This window comes from Coregonus clupeaformis, unplaced genomic scaffold (assembly GCF_020615455.1).
Source record: "Coregonus clupeaformis isolate EN_2021a unplaced genomic scaffold, ASM2061545v1 scaf1098, whole genome shotgun sequence".
Lineage (NCBI taxonomy): Eukaryota > Metazoa > Chordata > Actinopteri > Salmoniformes > Salmonidae > Coregonus > Coregonus clupeaformis.
The window spans coordinates 38,940-58,683 of NW_025534552.1; the positions used below are offsets into that span (position 1 = coordinate 38,940).

The window sequence follows — 19,744 nt, forward strand, 5'->3', positions numbered from 1 at the left end:
TTTGTATGTGCTGCCCTGCCCTGATCAAATTAAATAATAGACAGTGCGTTTCCCTGAAAATGTAGGCAGTACATTCAGCCTTTGTTTTTAGTTGGTTCATTAAGTTGCATGGAAATTTGAATCACTGATACATTTTGTTCATGTCTTTATATAGTGTACCAAGAGATGCTCCTGCGCTTACGGCCATACCAGCCTGAATATTCCTGATCTCGTCCGATCTCGGAAGCTGAGCAGGATCGGGCCTGGTTAGTACTTGGATGGGAGACCGCCTGGGAATACAAGGTGCTGTAAACTTTTTGTTCCACTAGAGAGTACTCTTGTGTCATGGAGCAACTGCCTTTTATATATCACCCTAATAATATCATGTTATTTTATTGGACTAAATGCAGTTTGTATGTGCTGCCCTGCCCTGTCCTGATGAATTTAATTAATAGACAGTGCGTTTCCCTCAAAATATATGTGTCATGGAGCAACTGCCTTTTATTTATCACCCTAATAATATCATGTATTTTTATTGGACTAAATGCAGTTTGTATGTGCTGCCCTGCCCTGGTCAAATTAAATAATAGACAAAGCGTTTCCCTCAAAATATAGGCAGTACATTCAGCCTTTGTTTTTAGTCGGTTCATTAAGTTGCACGGAAATTCGAATCACTGGTAAATTTTGTTAATGTCTTTATATAGTGTACCAAGAGTTGTTTACTCGCTTACGGCCATACCAGCCTGAATACACCCGATCTCGTCTGATCTCGGAAGCTAATTAGGATTGGGCCTGGTTAGTACTTGGATTGGAGACCTCCTGGGAATACCAGGTGCTGTAAGCTTTTTGTTCCACTAGAAAGTGCTCTTGTGTCATGGAGCAACTGCCTTTTCTATATCACCCTAATAATATTATGTAATTTTATTGGACTAAATGCAGTTTGTGTGTGCTGCCCTGCCCTGGTCAAATTAAATAATAGACAAAGCGTCCCTCAAAATATAGGCAGTACATTCAGCCTTTGTTTTTAGTCGTTTCATTAAGTTGCACGGAAATTCGAATCACTGGTAAATTTTGTTCATGTCTTTATATAGTGAACCAAGAGTTGTTCTCTCGCTTATGGCTATACCAGCCTGAATACACCCATCCTGATTGGAGAAGTGACGACAGGTGCGAGGTTTGAGCTGTGAGTGAGTGTTTGCTGAAGAGTTTTTTCGAGAGAGCTATTTTTGTTAATTATTTGGATTTCGAAATATATTTTTTGTTTTAGCTTTCCCCCCTTGCAGTTTTGCTGCTTGGGGGAGAGGTTTTTTTTGAAGCACTATGACGGACAACATGGAAATGACAAACGGAATGGACAAAGACAACGAAAAGGCGAAACGGAAGAAAAATGAAGATAAAGAAGGAAGGAAATATGGCAAAGAATACACGGTGGCAATTGAGTTGGAAGGAGATGACAAAGTGACGACAATGGAACTACTACGAGCAATTAAGGAGGCGTGTGGAGAGGTGGTGGGATGCCGAATGAAAGGAGAAAAGAAGTATGAAATTACGATGAGAAACGGAAAAGGAAAAGAACGGTTAATGGATGGAATACGGATAAAGGACACCAGGATTGTGGCGAGAGACGTTAATGTGAAGGAATTGGTGGTGTCTTTTATGAATCTCCCAGTATATGTAGAAGATAGTGAGATACTGGACAAGCTGATTAGATGGGGAGTGGAAGCCGTATCGGAGATAAGGAGGAGAGTTTGGCCAGGAACGGAGGTGGCTGATGGGACACGTTATTGCAAAGTCAAGTTCACAGAAAAAGTGACATCATTGCCATACTCTACAAGAATTGAGACGTTGGAGGGAGCAGAATATTTTAGGGTCCTTCATGACAAACAGGTCAGAGTGTGTCGGTTGTGTATTCAACCCGGGCACATAGTTAAAGACTGCCCTGAATTTAAGTGTTTCAAATGTGGCAAGCAAGGACACTATGTGAGAGAATGTGTTGGAGAGAGGGAAAGGAATTTCTGTGGTGGATGCAGAAAGAGATTGGCGGAGTGCAACTGTGGAGAGGATAAGGATGAAGAGGGGAGTCAAGCACTATTCGAGGAAGAAGGTGTATTGTCGCAAGAAGGAGAAGAAGATGGAGGAGAGGACGTGGTGGAGAGTGGAGAGACGGAGGAAGGAAGAAGGGAGAAGGACCAGAAGATGAATGAAATTGGGAGTAGTATGGACTCAGAAATAAGAAGAGGGAGTTTTCAGGAGGAGGGGGAGTGGACTGGGGGGAAGTACGGGGGACTCACAGGTATTGGGGGGATAGCACAGTACTAACAAGTACCTCGGGGGGTGAAGAAATGGAGAGGGGTTCGAGTTTGAGAACAATAACAGAAACGACAACGACGGCTATACATGAGACGGAGATGAACACGGGGAGCACAACGATGACAATACCAGAGACGGAGATGAAAATGGGGAGCACAACGGATGAGGGTGACAAGAAATTGAGTTGGATGGATAACATGGACTTGGAGGAGATATCGGACACGGATGATGGAGAAAAGATTGAAAGAACGAGGGAAGGATACAGGAAGAGGAAAGCGGGGGGAAGAGGGGGAGAGAAAGGGTGGAAGAGGAAAGAAACTGGATAACAGGTAGAGGATAATGAAATTATATTTTATTATTCTATTATTTATTAGAATGGTAAATATAATGTCAATAAATGCAAATGGTTTGAGAACAATGGGAAAATTTAATAGAATAGTACAAATGAAGAATTCAGATATTTTATGTATTCAAGAGACGCACTGGGATAATGCATGTGTTTTAGAAGTAAAACAAATATGGAGGGATTTTATTTATGTTAACAATGGCAGGGGAAATTCAAGTGGGGTCGCAATTTTATTAAGGAAGGATGTAGTAGAAAATGTGAAGAAGATATATAATGATAATAATGGGAGGATTTTAATTTTGGATTTTGAATATATGAATAGGGTTTTTAGGATTATAAATATTTATGCGCCGAATAATGAGATAGAGCGAAAGAATTTATTTTTAGAATTAGGGAAATGGTGCAAGGGTAACTGTATTTTAGTAGGGGATTTTAATGTTAAAAATGAATAGATTAGATATGAAAAGGGGAGCTATTTTTAGAAATGACGTATCTAGGGGGGTCTTAAGGAAGATTATGTTTGAAAACAGTTTGATTGATATATGGAGGGAGGAGAATCCGAACAAGAGAGGAATTTCTAGAAGGCAGGTGGTTTTAGGGGAGTTGAAACAGACGCGAATAGATCTGGTTTTAGTAAATGAGGGTTTAAGGAATTTTATGAAAGAAATTAAGTATGTTTTTACAGCTTTTAGTGATCATGCGGCGGTGGTATTTTCTTGTGGAGTAAGGATACATACTAAATCTGGTGGGCTGTGGTGTTTAAATAATAGCTTGCTAGAGGAGGAAAATTATATTGAGATGATATCAGAATGTATTGGGAAGGCCAAAAGACAACAGTTAATGGAGGTGAATATGGGGTTGTGGTGGGAGGGGCTGAAAACCAAATGTAAGGAATTGACTATAAAATATGCTGTTAAGAGGAATTATTTTTTGAAAAAGAAGGAAAGGGAATTACGTAAGAAGGTTAAACATGAACTTGAGTGTATAGAAAAGGATGAAGGTCATGGGGTGGAGGATTATTTACTGGCTAAGGATGCACTTGATGAATATGAGAAGAAGAAATGCAATGCGGCGATTGTAAGGAGTAGAGTGCAATATGCGATAGAGGGGGGAAAGATGTACTTCATTTTTCTTGAATTTAGAAAAAAGAAGACAAGAGAAGATTTATATTACGGAGTTAATTAATGATAAAGGGGAAAAGGTTAATGATTTGGTGGGGATTCTGGATACGGTCGAGAGATATTATGAATGCTTATTTAAAAAAGAAGAGGTTAATGAAGCCTGTATGGATAAGGTGCTTGAACAAGTGGATACTAAGTTAACAGAAGGAGAAAAAAACATGTGTGATGAAGATATGAGTCTAACTAACATTAAGGAAGCCATATTAGAAGCTAATTGCAATAGGAGTCCGGGGTCTGATGGCCTAACTGCGGAATTTTATAAATCTTTTGCAGATTTGTTGGCTCCAATTTTAAGAAAACTGTATGAATATATTGAAAAGACTCAAGTGGTGCCAGATTCGCTGGCCACAGGAGTTGTAACCATATTGTATAAAAATAAAGGGAGTCGTGAAAATTTGGATAATTATCGACCGTTGACACTTTTAAATTGTGATTATAAGATCTTAGCCAAGGTCTTAGCTAATAGAGTTAAAAAAGTTATGGGAGGAGTAATAGCAGAGACACAAGGATATAGTGTACCAGGGAGGGATATTTCTGACACAGTGGGAACAATAAGGGATGTGATAAAGCATATGGGGGAGGTATGGGGGTTTGTGATGAGTTTGGATCTAAATAAGGCTTTTGATAGAGTTGATCATTCCTTTTTACTGCGTACACTTGGGAAATTTGGGTTTGGTGAAAGAATGATAGGTTGGATTAGACTACTGAATGGATATGCAAGGAGTAGAGTAAAATGTAATGGGATTTTAACAGATTCTTTTCCTCTGGAGAGATCTGTTAGGCAGGGATGTCCGTTATCAGCTGCTCTTTATAGTTTATCGGTGGAGCCGCTTGCAGCAATGATTAAAGCAAACAAATTAATTCGAGGTATACGGATACCGGATGGGGGGAGAGTGTTATACAGCAATATGCGGATGATACTACATGTACTGTGATAGATGTTGAAAGTGTGAAGAATGTAATGGAGTGTTTTGAGGTATATGGCAAGGCATCAGGGGCAAAACTTAATGTTGAAAAATCTGAAATAATGTATGTGGGGATAGATGAAAAAAGTGGACTGTGGATTCCCTTTCAAAAAGGCTGAAGGTTATATAAAGACTTTAGGGGTGGTTTTGGGGGTGGATAAAGAAGGGACGAGAGATGAGACATGGACTGGGGTTTTGAATAAAATAAAACATACTCTATCCTATTGGAAGGCAAGAAAACTGTTCTTGAGGGGGAAGGTGGTGGTGATTAATTCATTGGTGGCATCCAAATGTATCTATGTTCTAGGTTCGTTGGATATGCCACAATGGGTGTTAAAAGAATTCAATGGTTTGGTTACAGATTTCCTATGGGAGGGGAAGGGGACTAGGATTGCAAGGGCAACTCTTATCTCGGATTTAAAGGATGGGGGGTTGAAATTGGTAGATTTGGATGTGAAGAGAAAAGCAATGAGAATAAAAACTGTGCAAAAAATACTTATATGGGGAGGTAGATTATGGATGGAAAAGGTTTTTAAACATTTTTGTACAGAAGTGGGGGGTTGTGAAGAAAGTGGATTATTGATGGCATGGAAGAAGGATATGTTGGAGGGTTTGCCTGAGTTCTATAAAGAGGTGTTCTTGGCATGGGGGGAATTTCTTCCTAAGATTGAGTACACATGTACAAATAAGGACAACATATTTAATCAGCCTGTGTTTTTGAATCCGAAAATAGAGAGTGGTGGGAAGGTGCTGTACAACAAAATGTTCATGAAGGCTGGGTTAATATTGGTAAAAGATTTTCTTTACGAGGTTATACCGGGGGTTTTTAAGGGGGCAGGCAATTCTGGATACTGTGTGGGAGGTTGATGATACAGTGGAGAGAAAATTAGTATTGCAGATATATGAAAGAATTAAATTATGCATTCCGGGTGAGTGGATAAAAGTGATAAATGGGGAGGGGGGAATATGAGGACTTGTATGTGCTGCCAAGTCTCTATGTGGGTAAAGGATCGGGGAAACAAGTTTTATCAAAAGTAACACAGAAAAGATTGTACAAGTGTATGTTGAAGTCTGTGTGTGTGAGGCCTGCGGCTGAGAGGATGTGGAAAAAAATGTTTATTGATTTGGATGTTTCTTTGATGTGGGAGAATTTGGTTTTGTTTGGGAATAAACGAAATTGTGAGAACATGGATTTTATGATACGGCATAATCGTATATACACAAATATTATTTTACATCAGATAAACCGCGATGTACGGCGGGAATGTGATGTGTGTATGATGAAGCCAGAGTCTTTGTTGCATTTATTTGTTGAATGTCCAAGTCTGACAGGTTTTTTTAAGGAAGTAAAAATTTTACTGTGGAGGCACTGGAGAAAAGAGTTTTTAGAAAGCTTTGTATGGGATAGGTTAATATTATTTGGAGTAATGGGGAAATGTTTGGGTGTGAATGTGTACCTGTTGAATATTGTGTTGAGTTTTGTGAGGTATGCAATTTACTGTAGAAGGAATATGAAACATTTCGAAGGGAAAAAGGTGAATGTCTGGGTAATTTTTAAAGCAGGTTTAAGAAAGCAGGTGGATTTAATGTATAATGCAAAACTAGAGAAATTTGAAAGTATGTTTATAAAGGGGAGTACTTTAGTGTCTATGGAGGAGGGAGGAGGGGGAGTTAGGGTTAACTTCTGAAATGGAGTATGTCTAATGTCTATATTAGATTATTTTTTGAAAGAATTATTTTGAATATTTTCTTTGTTTATTTTTTTGATAGGGGGTGGTTTTTATCTGCCTATTTTGTGGGTGGATTTTGTTATGTCTTAGTCATGTCTGAGTTTTTTCTGTATTTTTATTTCTTTGGGTTCTTTGATTTGATAGGGGGTGAATTGTTCACCTGCCTATGTTAGGATAGTGTCTGCTGTATTGTTCATTGTAATATTGTACTGTAAATATTGTAAAAAATTGAATTTTTTGATAATAAAAAGAGAAAAAAAAAAAAATACACCAGATCTCGTCAGATCTCGGAAGCTAAGCAGGATTGGGCCTGGTTAGTACTTGGATGGGAGACTGCCTGGGAATACCATGTGCTGTAAGCTTTTTGTTCCACTAGAGAGTGCTCTTGTGTCATGGAGCAACTGCCTTTTATTTATCACCCTAATAATATCATGTATTTTTATTGGACTAAATGCAGTTTGTATGTGCTGCCCTGCCCTGCCCTGATCAATTTAAATAATAGACAGTGCGTTTCCCTCAAAATATATGTGTCATGGAGCAACTGCCTTTTATTTATCACCCTAATAATATCATGTATTTTTATTGGACTAAATGCAGTTTGTATGTGCTGCCCTGATCAATTTAAATAATAGACAGTGCGTTTCCCTCAAAATATAGGCAGTACATTCAGCCTTTGTTTTTAGTCGGTTCATTAAGTTGCACGGAAATTCGAATCACTGGTAAATTTTGTTCATGTCTTTATATAGTGAACCAAGAGTTGTTCACTCGCTCACGCCCATACCAGACTGAATACACCCGATCTCGTCTGATCTTGGAAGCTAAGCAGGATCGTGCATGGTTAGTACTTCGATGGGAGACTGCATGGGAATACCAGGTGCTGTAAGCTTTCTGTTCCACTAGAGAGTACTCTTGTGTCATGGGACAACTGCCTTTTATTTATCACCCTAATAATATCCTGTATTTTTAATGGACTAAATGCAGTTTGTATGTGCTGCCCTGCCCTGATTAAAATAAATAATAGACAGTGCGTTTCCCTCAAAATATAGGCAGTACATTCAGCATTTGTTTTTAGTCGGTTCATTAAGTTGCATGGAAATACGAATCACTGATACATTTTGTTCATGTCTTTATATAGTGTACCAAGAGTTGTTCCCTCGCTTACGGCCATACCAGCCTGAATACACCCCTTTTTGGAATTTCAGGAAGTGGATGAGCGGCAGGTGTCTGAGTGCTTGAGAGAGGATATCGTTTGTTTGGAGTTTTTTTTAAATTTATAAGTTTGAAAGTTTGTGTGTGATTGTAGTTGATTTTCTTTGAAACTTTTTTGTTATTATCCCCCATCGGCGTGAGCTGTTTGGGGGATATTGATTAAAATAACCGGATGGACAACATGGCGTCAACATCAAGAATACAAACGACGACGAGAAAGGACAACAGTGAAATCAGAATTTCAAATGAAGAACTGAAGAAAAGAAAGTATGAGAAGGAACTGACGGTGAACGTGGAAATAATTGGAGAAGGGAAAATAACAACGATGGAATTGCTGAGAGGAATAAGGGAAGTTTGTGGAACAATACTTGGATGTAGAATGAGAGACGGAAATAAGTATGAAATAACAATGTCTCATGTAAAGGGAAAAGAAAGACTAATGGACGGGCTAAAGATAAAGAACTGTCAAATCATGGCTAAAGAGCTAGGGAACGATGAGCTTGTGGTGTCCTTTTTGAACTTGCCTGCATACATTACAGATGGGGAGATATATGAGAAACTAAGAGGCTGGAAAGTGAAGGCGACCACGCCAATCAAGAGGAGGATGTGGCCAGGAACAGACATTGTAGACGGGACGAGATTTTGCAAGGTGAAGTTCACAGACAATGTGCAATCCTTGCCATATTCTACCAAATTTAACACTGTCGAGGGATTTGAATATTTTCGTGTAATCCATGACAATCAAGTGAAGGTATGTAGACTATGTATTCAGCCGGGGCACATACTTAAGGAATGTCCAGAATTCACTTGCCATAAATGTAGTGAACAAGGGCATTATGCCAGAGAATGTTTGAACATAGGTAATGTGTGTGAAATGTGTGACAGACCGAAAGTTAGATGTAGCTGTAAGAAGGGAAAAGATCACTTACTTTTGCAAACAATGGACCTCACTTCTGAGGAAGAGGAGGGGAGTGTGTTTATGGAAGGAGAAAAAGAGAGTGACATGGGGAGTGTGACTTCAGAGACAGTGGCAGATATGCCTGAAGAGCCTGTAATGTCTTCTGGCAAAACACGAGACGCAGTTTTGGTCTCTGCTGCTGACAAGGTGGAACAGCAGCACATGATGGGTGAAATACATACACAGGTAGAGATGGTGCAAGGTGCTTCTCAGGTGCCTGAGCCAGTTTCAAGCGTGTGTAAAAATGACACCAAAGAGCGAGCTGGGTCCACTGAAGTCACTGGCACTGTTAAAGCGCACTTTTCAAAAGGCTTCCCTGCCGCTCCAAATCAGGAGACGGAGGATGAAATAGATAGTGAGGATCATCAGTTGTTTGCAAAAAATAAGAGGTCATTGTCGAAAACTAGGGAGATGATGGGATTTGGAAAAAAGAAAAAAGTAGGTTTTGAAAGGACTTGTTTTGCTCTGATTATACCTCTGCACACATTACTAATGATTACAGTCGCATCCCTAAATGGTAACAGTTTGAGAAACATGAGCAAATTTGAGCAGGTTTTAGTGTCTGTTAAGGCAGACATGTTGTGTTTTCAAGAGACCAATTGGACAGATTCCAAAATACAGGAGATTAAGAGTAAATGGTCTGATTTAATTTTTGTAGTCATGGAAGTGATAAAACATGTGGTGTGGCTATTTTGATAAAAAAACGATGTGGTTCAAAATGTAAAACAAATATATGCTGACAATGATGGCAGACTTATTGCAATTGAATTTGAAGTGCAAAATGTAGTTTTTCGTTTAATCAATGTTTATGCTTCAAACATTGAATCTGAAAGGAGAGAAATGTTTCACAACTTAAAAACACTGTGCTCAGAAAACTGTATATTGATGGGAGACTTTAATGTGAGGTGTAGTAGAATGGATGCCTCTAGTTGTGCTAGATTCAGATATGACTCTTCTAGAAATGCATTATGGAAACTTATGAATGAGGAGAATCTAGTAGATATATGGAGGGCTGAAAATCCAAACAGAAGAGTGTTTTCTAGAAGGCAGGTGGTGCTAAAGGAATTAAAACAAAGCAGAATTGATTTATGTCTAGCAAAACAAGAATTGGTGCAGCATGTTAAGAAGATGTCATATAACTTTACAGCATATAGTGATCACGCAGTAATGTCATTTCAAATGGGTTTTGGTGTGGAGAGGAGAGGGGGAGGTGTCTGGTGTTTAAATGCCAGTCTGTTAAAGGAGGAAGGATATAGAAATGAAATTGTTGAATGTATTAATGATGAAATGTCTAATGTACTGTTAAAAGAGAATGTGTGTTTATGGTGGGAGGAAGTGAAAGGAAAAGTAAAAAACAGGAGTATTAGGTATGCTAGAAATCACAACCGGTTAGATAAGCAGAAAGAAACAATGCTTAGAAATAGGATGTTGCATGAACTTGAAAAAGGCTGATACTGATCCAGACTATGATGTTGTGAACTATTTGAAAATCCATGCAGAGCTGGGTCGTTATGAAAAAAAGAAATGTTTGGGTGCTATTGTTAGGAGTAGGGCACAGTACGCTTTGGAGGGAGAGAAATGTACATCCTTTTTTTGGGGCTTGAAAAAAGAAAACAAACTAAGAGTTACATTGTAGAGTTGGAAAATGAAAAAGGTGTAAAGGTAAACGATTTTGTTGAGATCTTAGATACAGTTGAATCCTTTTACAGAAATCTTTACAAAAAGAATGATGTAGATAAAGTATGTGTTGAAAAAGTGCTGGATACAATTAGTGCCAAAGTATCTCAGGTAGATAGAATGATGTGTGATGAAGAGATTTCGATTATGGAAATCAAGGAAGCAATTGTTAACACTCAAGGCAATAAAAGTCCGGGTTTGGATGGTTTAACAAATGAGTTCTATAAAGTCTTTGTAGATATTTTGGCACCCATTTTAGGGAAGGTGTTTCATTATATGGAAGAGAATAAGGAAATCCCTGAGTCTATGTCAACTGGTATGCTAACGATTTTATTCAAGAATAGGGGCAGTAGATTAAAGTTAGAAAATTATAGGCCTATTAGTCTTCTAAATTCCGATTATAAGATATTGACTAAAGTGTTAGCGAATAGGATGAAAAAGGTGATTGGGAGTATTATTGCATCAACACAAGCCTACGGTATACCTGGAAGAGATGTTGCAGATGTAATTTGTACAATTAGAGATGTTGTTAATCAAATGAAAAATGAAGGCGGTATAGTATTAAGTTTGGATTTTAACAAAGCCTTTGATAGAGTGGAGCATAGCTTCCTATTACAGACTATGGAGAGGTTTGGTTTTGGGCCAAAGTTTGTAGCTTGGATCAACCTGTTGTACAGCGGGGCTAAAAGTTGTGTCAAATGTAACGGAGTGGTAACAGATACTTTTCCTGTAGAGAGGTCAGTAAGGCAGGGCTGTCCTTTGTCAGCTCTGTTGTACAGTATTTCTACAGAACCGTTAGCTACTTTAATAAATAGTAATAAAGAGGTAAGGGGTGTCGGAATCCCAGGTGGTGGTATCAGTGTTGTACATCAGTACGCTGATGACACTACTTGCACTGTGAAAGATATAGGAAGCATTGGAAGCATTATGAGAATCATAGATATATATGGTAAGGCATCGGGCGCTAAAGTTAATATAGAGAAGACTGAAATAATGTTTGTTGGGGATATCGATGCAAATAAGTGTGAGATTCCATTCAAGATAGCAAGGGATTTTATTAAAGTGCTGGGAGTAAACATTGGTGTAAAGGAGAAAGAGGCAAAAGATATAACTTGGACTGGGATCCTTAATAAAGTCAAGCTAACGTTAAATTTCTGGAAAAATAGAAAATTAAGGTTAAAAGGTAAAGTAATTGTTGCAAATGCTTTGGTATTATCTAAATTTGTGTATGTTTTGGGAGTCCTGGACATGCCTGAGTGGGTGCTAAATGAATTAAATAAGGTGGTGTCTAATTTTATATGGGATGGTAAAGGTGTTAGAATATCTCAGAAAACATTGATAGCTGACTATGTGGATGGAGGTTTAAAACTTGTAGATTTAGATGTCAAAAGAAAAGCTATTAGGATAAAAACAGTAAAGAAATATTTGTATGACAGTGAAGATTATGGCTGGAAACACTTCTTTAAGGTCTACTTAGAGGAGAGTGGTGGATGTGGAGATAATGGTTTATTGATGGGGCTTAAAAGGAAAATGTTTGAAAAGGTACCAGATTTTTATAAAGAGGTGCTAAATGCATGGGCAGAGTTGTTGCCTAATGTATATTATGAATGTGGTCATATTGACCTGATTATGAATCAACCTATATTTCTGAATGAGAAAATCAAGAACAAAGAACAAGTTTTGTATAATAAAGTATTTAGGAGTGCAGGTCTACGACAAATAAAAGATTATACCTATGAGGTAATTCCAGGGTTTTTACCTGAAGAAGCTATTTTTGATATTATCAAGGAATGGGATGAAGAGGTGGGAAGGGGAACAGTGAATAATATGTATGACAAGATAAAGAATAGCATACCAAGCGCATGGGTGGATTTAATAAATAGTGAGGTTGAAAGAGAAAATCTGTTTGTATTTCCTAATTTGTTCATTGGTAGCAGTGAGAAGAAAGTACATTTATCTACTATACCAGTGAAAATATTGTATAGAATAATGGTAGGAAAATGTTATAGAAGGCCGGCTGCTGAAAAATTTTGGAAAACAGTTTTTCCAGAATTGGATGAAAAAAAGATATGGGAAAATTTAAATGTAAAATATAATAGTAAGGAGTGTGAAAATAATGATTTTAAGTTAAGACACAATAGAATATTTACAAAGGTGGTGTTACATCAAATTAATTGTGAAGTAAAAAAGGGAATGCGATATATGTGGATGTTTCCCAGAAACGCTTATGCATTTGTTTATAGAATGTGAGGAATTAAAAGATATGTTTTGTAAAGTTAAGGAAATGTTAAGTAAAAACTGGGGGGTGATTTCTTGAAAAAGTATGTGTGGGAGGAACTTGTGTTATTTGGAGTGTCTGGTAAATGTGATGGCGTTAATGTGTGCTTGTTGAATATTGTTTTGAGTTTTGTGAGGTATGCTATTTTTTGTAGGAGGAATTATGGTTTTTTTGACAGGAAGAGGGTGAAGGTGTGGGGCATTTTCATATCACTGTTTAGTAAACACATGGATATGTTGTTTAATTATGGGATGGAAGATTTTGATGAACATTTTGTTGAGGGGTGTGGGTTGATTGCAAAGGTGGATGGTGGAGGAATCACTTATAATTTTTGAAAGAATTATTTTGAATATTTTCTTTGTTTATTTTCTTTGATAGGGGGTGTTTTTAATCTGCCTATTTTGTGGGTGGAATTTGTTATGTCTTAGTCATGTCTGGGGGTTTTTTTGTATACTAGTTTTTGTTGTATTTTTATTTCTTTGGGTTCTTTGATTTGATAGGGGGTGAATTGTTCACCTGCCTATGTTAGGCTAGTGTCTTCTGTATTGTTCTTTGTAATATTGTACTGTAAATATTGTAAAAATTGAATTTTTGATAATAAAAAAAAAAAAAAAAAAAAAAAACACCAGATCTCGTCTGATCTCGGAAGCTAAGCAGGGTTGGCCCTGGTTAGTACTTGGATGGGAGACCTCCTGGGAATACCAGGTGCTGTAAGCTTTTTGTTCCACTAGAGAGTGCTCTTGTGTCATGGAGCAACTGCCTTTTATTTATCACCCTAATAATATCATGTATTTTTATTGCACTAAATGCAGTTTGTATGTGCTGCCCTGCCCTGCCCTGATCAAATTAAATAATAGACAGTGCGTTTCCCTCAAAATATAGGCAGTACATTCAGCCTTTGTTTTTAGTCGGTTCATTAAGTTGCATGGAAATACGAATCGCTGATACATTTAGTTCATGTCTTTATATAGTGTACCAAGAGTTGTTCCTTTGCTTACGGCCATACCAGCCTGAATACGCCCGATCTCGTCTGATCTCGGAAGCTAAGCAGGATCGGACTTGGTTAGTACTTGGATGGGTGACTGCCTGCGAATACCAGGTGCTGTAAGCTTTTTGTTCCACTAGAGAGAACTCTTGTGTCATGGAGCAACTGCCTTTTATTTATCACCCTAATAATATCCTGTATTTTTAATGGACTAAATGCAGTTTGTATGTGCTGCCCTGCCCTGCCCTGATTAAATTAAATAATAGACAGTGCGTTTCCCTCAAAATATAGGCAGTACATTGAGCCTTCGTTTTTAGTCGGTTCATTAAGTTGCATGGAAATACGAATCACTGATACATTTTGTTCATGTCTTTATATAGTGTACCAAGAGTTGTTCCCTCGCTTACGGCCATACCAGCCTGAAAACACCCGATCTCGTAAAATCTCGGAAAATAAGCAAGGTTGTGCCTGGCTAGTACTTGGATGGGAGACCGCCTAGGAATACCAGGTGCTGTAAGCTTTTTGTTCCACTAGAGAGTGATCTTGTGTCATGGAGCAACTGCCTTTTATTTATCACCCTAATAATATCATGTATTTTTATTGGACTAAATGCAGTTTGCAGGTGCTGCCCTGCCCTGCCCTGATCAATTTAAATAATAGACAGTGCATTTCCCTCAAAATATATGTGTCATTGAGCAACTGCCTTTTATTTATCACCCTAATAATATCATGTATTTTTATTTGACTAAATGCAGTTTGTATGTGCTGACCTGCCCTGCCCTGATCAATTTAAATAATAGACAGTGCGTTTCCCTCAAAATACATGTGTCATGGAGCAACTGCCTTTTATTTATCACCCTAATAATATCATGTATTTTTATTGGACTAAATGCAGTTTGTATGTGCTGCCCTGCCCTGGTCAAATTAAATAATAGACAAAGCGTTTCCCTCAAAATATAGGCAGTACATTCAGCCTTTGTTTTTAGTCGGTTCATTAAGTTGCACGGAAATTCGAATCACTGGTAAATTTTGTTCATGTCTTTATATAGTGTACCAAGAGTTGCTCTCTGGCTTACGCCATACCAGCCTGAATACATCTGATCTCGGAAGCTAAGATGGATCGGGCCTGGTTAGTACTTGGATGGGAGACCTCCTGGGAATACCAGGTGCTGTAAGCTTTTTGTTCCACTAGAGAGTACTCTTGTGTCATGGAGCAACTGCCTTTTATATATCACCCTAATAATATCATGTAATTGTATTGGACTAAATGCAGTTTGTATGTGCTGCCCTGGTCAAATTAAATAATAGACAAACCGTTCCCCTCAAAATATAGGCATTACATTCAGCCTTTGTTTTTAGTCGGTTCATTAAGTTATACGGAAATTCGAATCACTGGTAAATTTTGTTCATGTCTTTATATAGTGTACCAAGAGTTTTTCCTGCGCTTACGGCCATACCAGCCTGAATATGTCAGATCTCGTCTGATCTCGGAAGCTAAGCAGGATCGTGCCTGGTTAGTACTTCGATGGGAGACTGCATGGGAATACCAGGTGCTGTAAGCTTTCTGTTCCACTAGAGAGTACTCTTGTGTCATGGGACAACTGCCTTTTATTTATCACCCTAATAATATCCTGTATTTTTAATGGACTAAATGCAGTTTGTATGTGCTGCCCTGCCCTGATTAAAATAAATAATAGACAGTGTGTTTCCCTCAAAATATAGGCAGTACATTCAGCCTTTGTTTTTAGTCGGTTCATTAAGTTGCATGGAAATACGAATCACTGATACATTTTGTTCATGTCTTTATATAGTGTACCAAGAGTTGTTCCTGCGCTTACGGCCATACCAGCCTGAATACGCCCCTTTTTGGAATTTCAGGAAGTGGATGAGCGGCAGGTGTCTGAGTGCTTGAGAGAGGATATCGTTTGTTTGGAGTTTTTTTTAAATTTATAAGTTTGAAAGTTTGTGTGTGATTGTAGTTGATTTTCTTTGAAACTTTTTTGTTATTATCCCCCATCGGCGTGAGCTGTTTGGGGGATATTGATTAAAATAACCGGATGGACAACATGGCGTCAACATCAAGAATACAAACGACGACGAGAAAGGACAACAGTGAAATCAGAATTTCAAATGAAGAACTGAAGAAAAGAAAGTATGAGAAGGAACTGACGGTGAACGTGGAAATAATTGGAGAAGGGAAAATAACAACGATGGAATTGCTGAGAGGAATAAGGGAAGTTTGTGGAACAATACTTGGATGTAGAATGAGAGACGGAAATAAGTATGAAATAACAATGTCTCATGTAAAGGGAAAAGAAAGACTAATGGACGGGCTAAAGATAAAGAACTGTCAAATCATGGCTAAAGAGCTAGGGGAACGATGAGCTTGTGGTGTCCTTTTTGAACTTGCCTGCATACATTACAGATGGGGAGATATATGAGAAACTAAGAGGCTGGAAAGTGAAGGCGACCACGCCAATCAAGAGGAGGATGTGGCCAGGAACAGACATTGTAGACGGGACGAGATTTTGCAAGGTGAAGTTCACAGACAATGTGCAATCCTTGCCATATTCTACCAAATTTAACACTGTCGAGGGATTTGAATATTTTCGTGTAATCCATGACAATCAAGTGAAGGTATGTAGACTATGTATTCAGCCGGGGCACATACTTAAGGAATGTCCAGAATTCACTTGCCATAAATGTAGTGAACAAGGGCATTATGCCAGAGAATGTTTGAACATAGGTAATGTGTGTGAAATGTGTGACAGACCGAAAGTTAGATGTAGCTGTAAGAAGGGAAAAGATCACTTACTTTTGCAAACAATGGACCTCACTTCTGAGGAAGAGGAGGGGAGTGTGTTTATGGAAGGAGAAAAAGAGAGTGACATGGGGAGTGTGACTTCAGAGACAGTGGCAGATATGCCTGAAGAGCCTGTAATGTCTTCTGGCAAAACACGAGACGCAGTTTTGGTCTCTGCTGCTGACAAGGTGGAACAGCAGCACATGATGGGTGAAATACATACACAGGTAGAGATGGTGCAAGGTGCTTCTCAGGTGCCTGAGCCAGTTTCAAGCGTGTGTAAAAATGACACCAAAGAGCGAGCTGGGTCCACTGAAGTCACTGGCACTGTTAAAGCGCACTTTTCAAAAGGCTTCCCTGCCGCTCCAAATCAGGAGACGGAGGATGAAATAGATAGTGAGGATCATCAGTTGTTTGCAAAAAATAAGAGGTCATTGTCGAAAACTAGGGAGATGATGGGATTTGGAAAAAAGAAAAAGTAGGTTTTGAAAGGACTTGTTTTGCTCTGATTATACCTCTGCACACATTACTAATGATTACAGTCGCATCCCTAAATGGTAACAGTTTGAGAAACATGAGCAAATTTGAGCAGGTTTTAGTGTCTGTTAAGGCAGACATGTTGTGTTTTCAAGAGACCAATTGGACAGATTCCAAAATACAGGAGATTAAGAGTAAATGGTCTGATTTAATTTTTTGTAGTCATGGAAGTGATAAAACATGTGGTGTGGCTATTTTGATAAAAAAAACGATGTGGTTCAAAATGTAAAACAAATATATGCTGACAATGATGGCAGACTTATTGCAATTGAATTTGAAGTGCAAAATGTAGTTTTTCGTTTAATCAATGTTTATGCTTCAAACATTGAATCTGAAAGGAGAGAAATGTTTCACAACTTAAAAACACTGTGCTCAGAAAACTGTATATTGATGGGAGACTTTAATGTGAGGTGTAGTAGAATGGATGCCTCTAGTTGTGCTAGATTCAGATATGACTCTTCTAGAAATGCATTATGGAAACTTATGAATGAGGAGAATCTAGTAGATATATGGAGGGCTGAAAATCCAAACAGAAGAGTGTTTTCTAGAAGGCAGGTGGTGCTAAAGGAATTAAAACAAAGCAGAATTGATTTATGTCTAGCAAAACAAGAATTGGTGCAGCATGTTAAGAAGATGTCATATAACTTTACAGCATATAGTGATCACGCAGTAATGTCATTTCAAATGGGTTTTGGTGTGGAGAGGAGAGGGGGAGGTGTCTGGTGTTTAAATGCCAGTCTGTTAAAGGAGGAAGGATATAGAAATGAAATTGTTGAATGTATTAATGATGAAATGTCTAATGTACTGTTAAAAGAGAATGTGTGTTTATGGTGGGAGGAAGTGAAAGGAAAAGTAAAAAACAGGAGTATTAGGTATGCTAGAAATCACAACCGGTTAGATAAGCAGAAAGAAACAATGCTTAGAAATAGGATGTTGCATGAACTTGAAAAGGCTGATACTGATCCAGACTATGATGTTGTGAACTATTTGAAAATCCATGCAGAGCTGGGTCGTTATGAAAAAAGAAATGTTTGGGTGCTATTGTTAGGAGTAGGGCACAGTACGCTTTGGAGGGAGAGAAATGTACATCCTTTTTTTTGGGGCTTGAAAAAAGAAAACAAACTAAGAGTTACATTGTAGAGTTGGAAAATGAAAAAGGTGTAAAGGTAAACGATTTTGTTGAGATCTTAGATACAGTTGAATCCTTTTACAGAAATCTTTACAAAAAGAATGATGTAGATAAAGTATGTGTTGAAAAAGTGCTGGATACAATTAGTGCCAAAGTATCTCAGGTAGATAGAATGATGTGTGATGAAGAGATTTCGATTATGGAAATCAAGGAAGCAATTGTTAACACTCAAGGCAATAAAAGTCCGGGTTTGGATGGTTTAACAAATGAGTTCTATAAAGTCTTTGTAGATATTTTGGCACCCATTTTAGGGAAGGTGTTTCATTATATGGAAGAGAATAAGGAAATCCCTGAGTCTATGTCAACTGGTATGCTAACGATTTTATTCAAGAATAGGGGCAGTAGATTAAAGTTAGAAAATTATAGGCCTATTAGTCTTCTAAATTCCGATTATAAGATATTGACTAAAGTGTTAGCGAATAGGATGAAAAAGGTGATTGGGAGTATTATTGCATCAACACAAGCCTACGGTATACCTGGAAGAGATGTTGCAGATGTAATTTGTACAATTAGAGATGTTGTTAATCAAATGAAAAATGAAGGCGGTATAGTATTAAGTTTGGATTTTAACAAAGCCTTTGATAGAGTGGAGCATAGCTTCCTATTACAGACTATGGAGAGGTTTGGTTTTGGGCCAAAGTTTGTAGCTTGGATCAACCTGTTGTACAGCGGGGCTAAAAGTTGTGTCAAATGTAACGGAGTGGTAACAGATACTTTTCCTGTAGAGAGGTCAGTAAGGCAGGGCTGTCCTTTGTCAGCTCTGTTGTACAGTATTTCTACAGAACCGTTAGCTACTTTAATAAATAGTAATAAAGAGGTAAGGGGTGTCGGAATCCCAGGTGGTGGTATCAGTGTTGTACATCAGTACGCTGATGACACTACTTGCACTGTGAAAGATATAGGAAGCATTGGAAGCATTATGAGAATCATAGATATATATGGTAAGGCATCGGGCGCTAAAGTTAATATAGAGAAGACTGAAATAATGTTTGTTGGGGATATCGATGCAAATAAGTGTGAGATTCCATTCAAGATAGCAAGGGATTTTATTAAAGTGCTGGGAGTAAACATTGGTGTAAAGGAGAAAGAGGCAAAAGATATAACTTGGACTGGGATCCTTAATAAAGTCAAGCTAACGTTAAATTTCTGGAAAAATAGAAAATTAAGGTTAAAAGGTAAAGTAATTGTTGCAAATGCTTTGGTATTATCTAAATTTGTGTATGTTTTGGGAGTCCTGGACATGCCTGAGTGGGTGCTAAATGAATTAAATAAGGTGGTGTCTAATTTTATATGGGATGGTAAAGGTGTTAGAATATCTCAGAAAACATTGATAGCTGACTATGTGGATGGAGGTTTAAAACTTGTAGATTTAGATGTCAAAAGAAAAGCTATTAGGATAAAAACAGTAAAGAAATATTTGTATGACAGTGAAGATTATGGCTGGAAACACTTCTTTAAGGTCTACTTAGAGGAGAGTGGTGGATGTGGAGATAATGGTTTATTGATGGGGCTTAAAAGGAAAATGTTTGAAAAGGTACCAGATTTTTATAAAGAGGTGCTAAATGCATGGGCAGAGTTGTTGCCTAATGTATATTAT

General features: G+C 38.0%; 2 non-coding genes and 5 pseudogenes across 2 annotated transcripts; all 7 read left to right on the forward strand.

The window, feature by feature from the left end:
• Positions 1–175: 175 nt before the first annotated feature.
• On the forward strand, positions 176–294 carry LOC123486269 (annotated as a pseudogene).
• Positions 295–704: 410 nt separating this feature from the next.
• LOC123486282 lies at positions 705–823 on the forward strand. Its single transcript, XR_006659321.1, has one exon. It is a non-coding gene; the product is annotated as a 5S ribosomal RNA (ribosomal RNA).
• A 6,455-nt stretch (positions 824–7,278) lies between these two features.
• Positions 7,279–7,397, forward strand: LOC123486278 (annotated as a pseudogene).
• A 6,228-nt stretch (positions 7,398–13,625) lies between these two features.
• On the forward strand, positions 13,626–13,744 carry LOC123486283. Its single transcript, XR_006659322.1, has one exon. It is a non-coding gene; the product is annotated as a 5S ribosomal RNA (ribosomal RNA).
• Positions 13,745–14,019: 275 nt separating this feature from the next.
• Positions 14,020–14,138, forward strand: LOC123486274 (annotated as a pseudogene).
• Positions 14,139–14,688: 550 nt separating this feature from the next.
• LOC123486281 lies at positions 14,689–14,796 on the forward strand (annotated as a pseudogene).
• Positions 14,797–15,061: 265 nt separating this feature from the next.
• LOC123486273 lies at positions 15,062–15,180 on the forward strand (annotated as a pseudogene).
• The last annotated feature ends 4,564 nt before the right edge of the window (positions 15,181–19,744 follow it).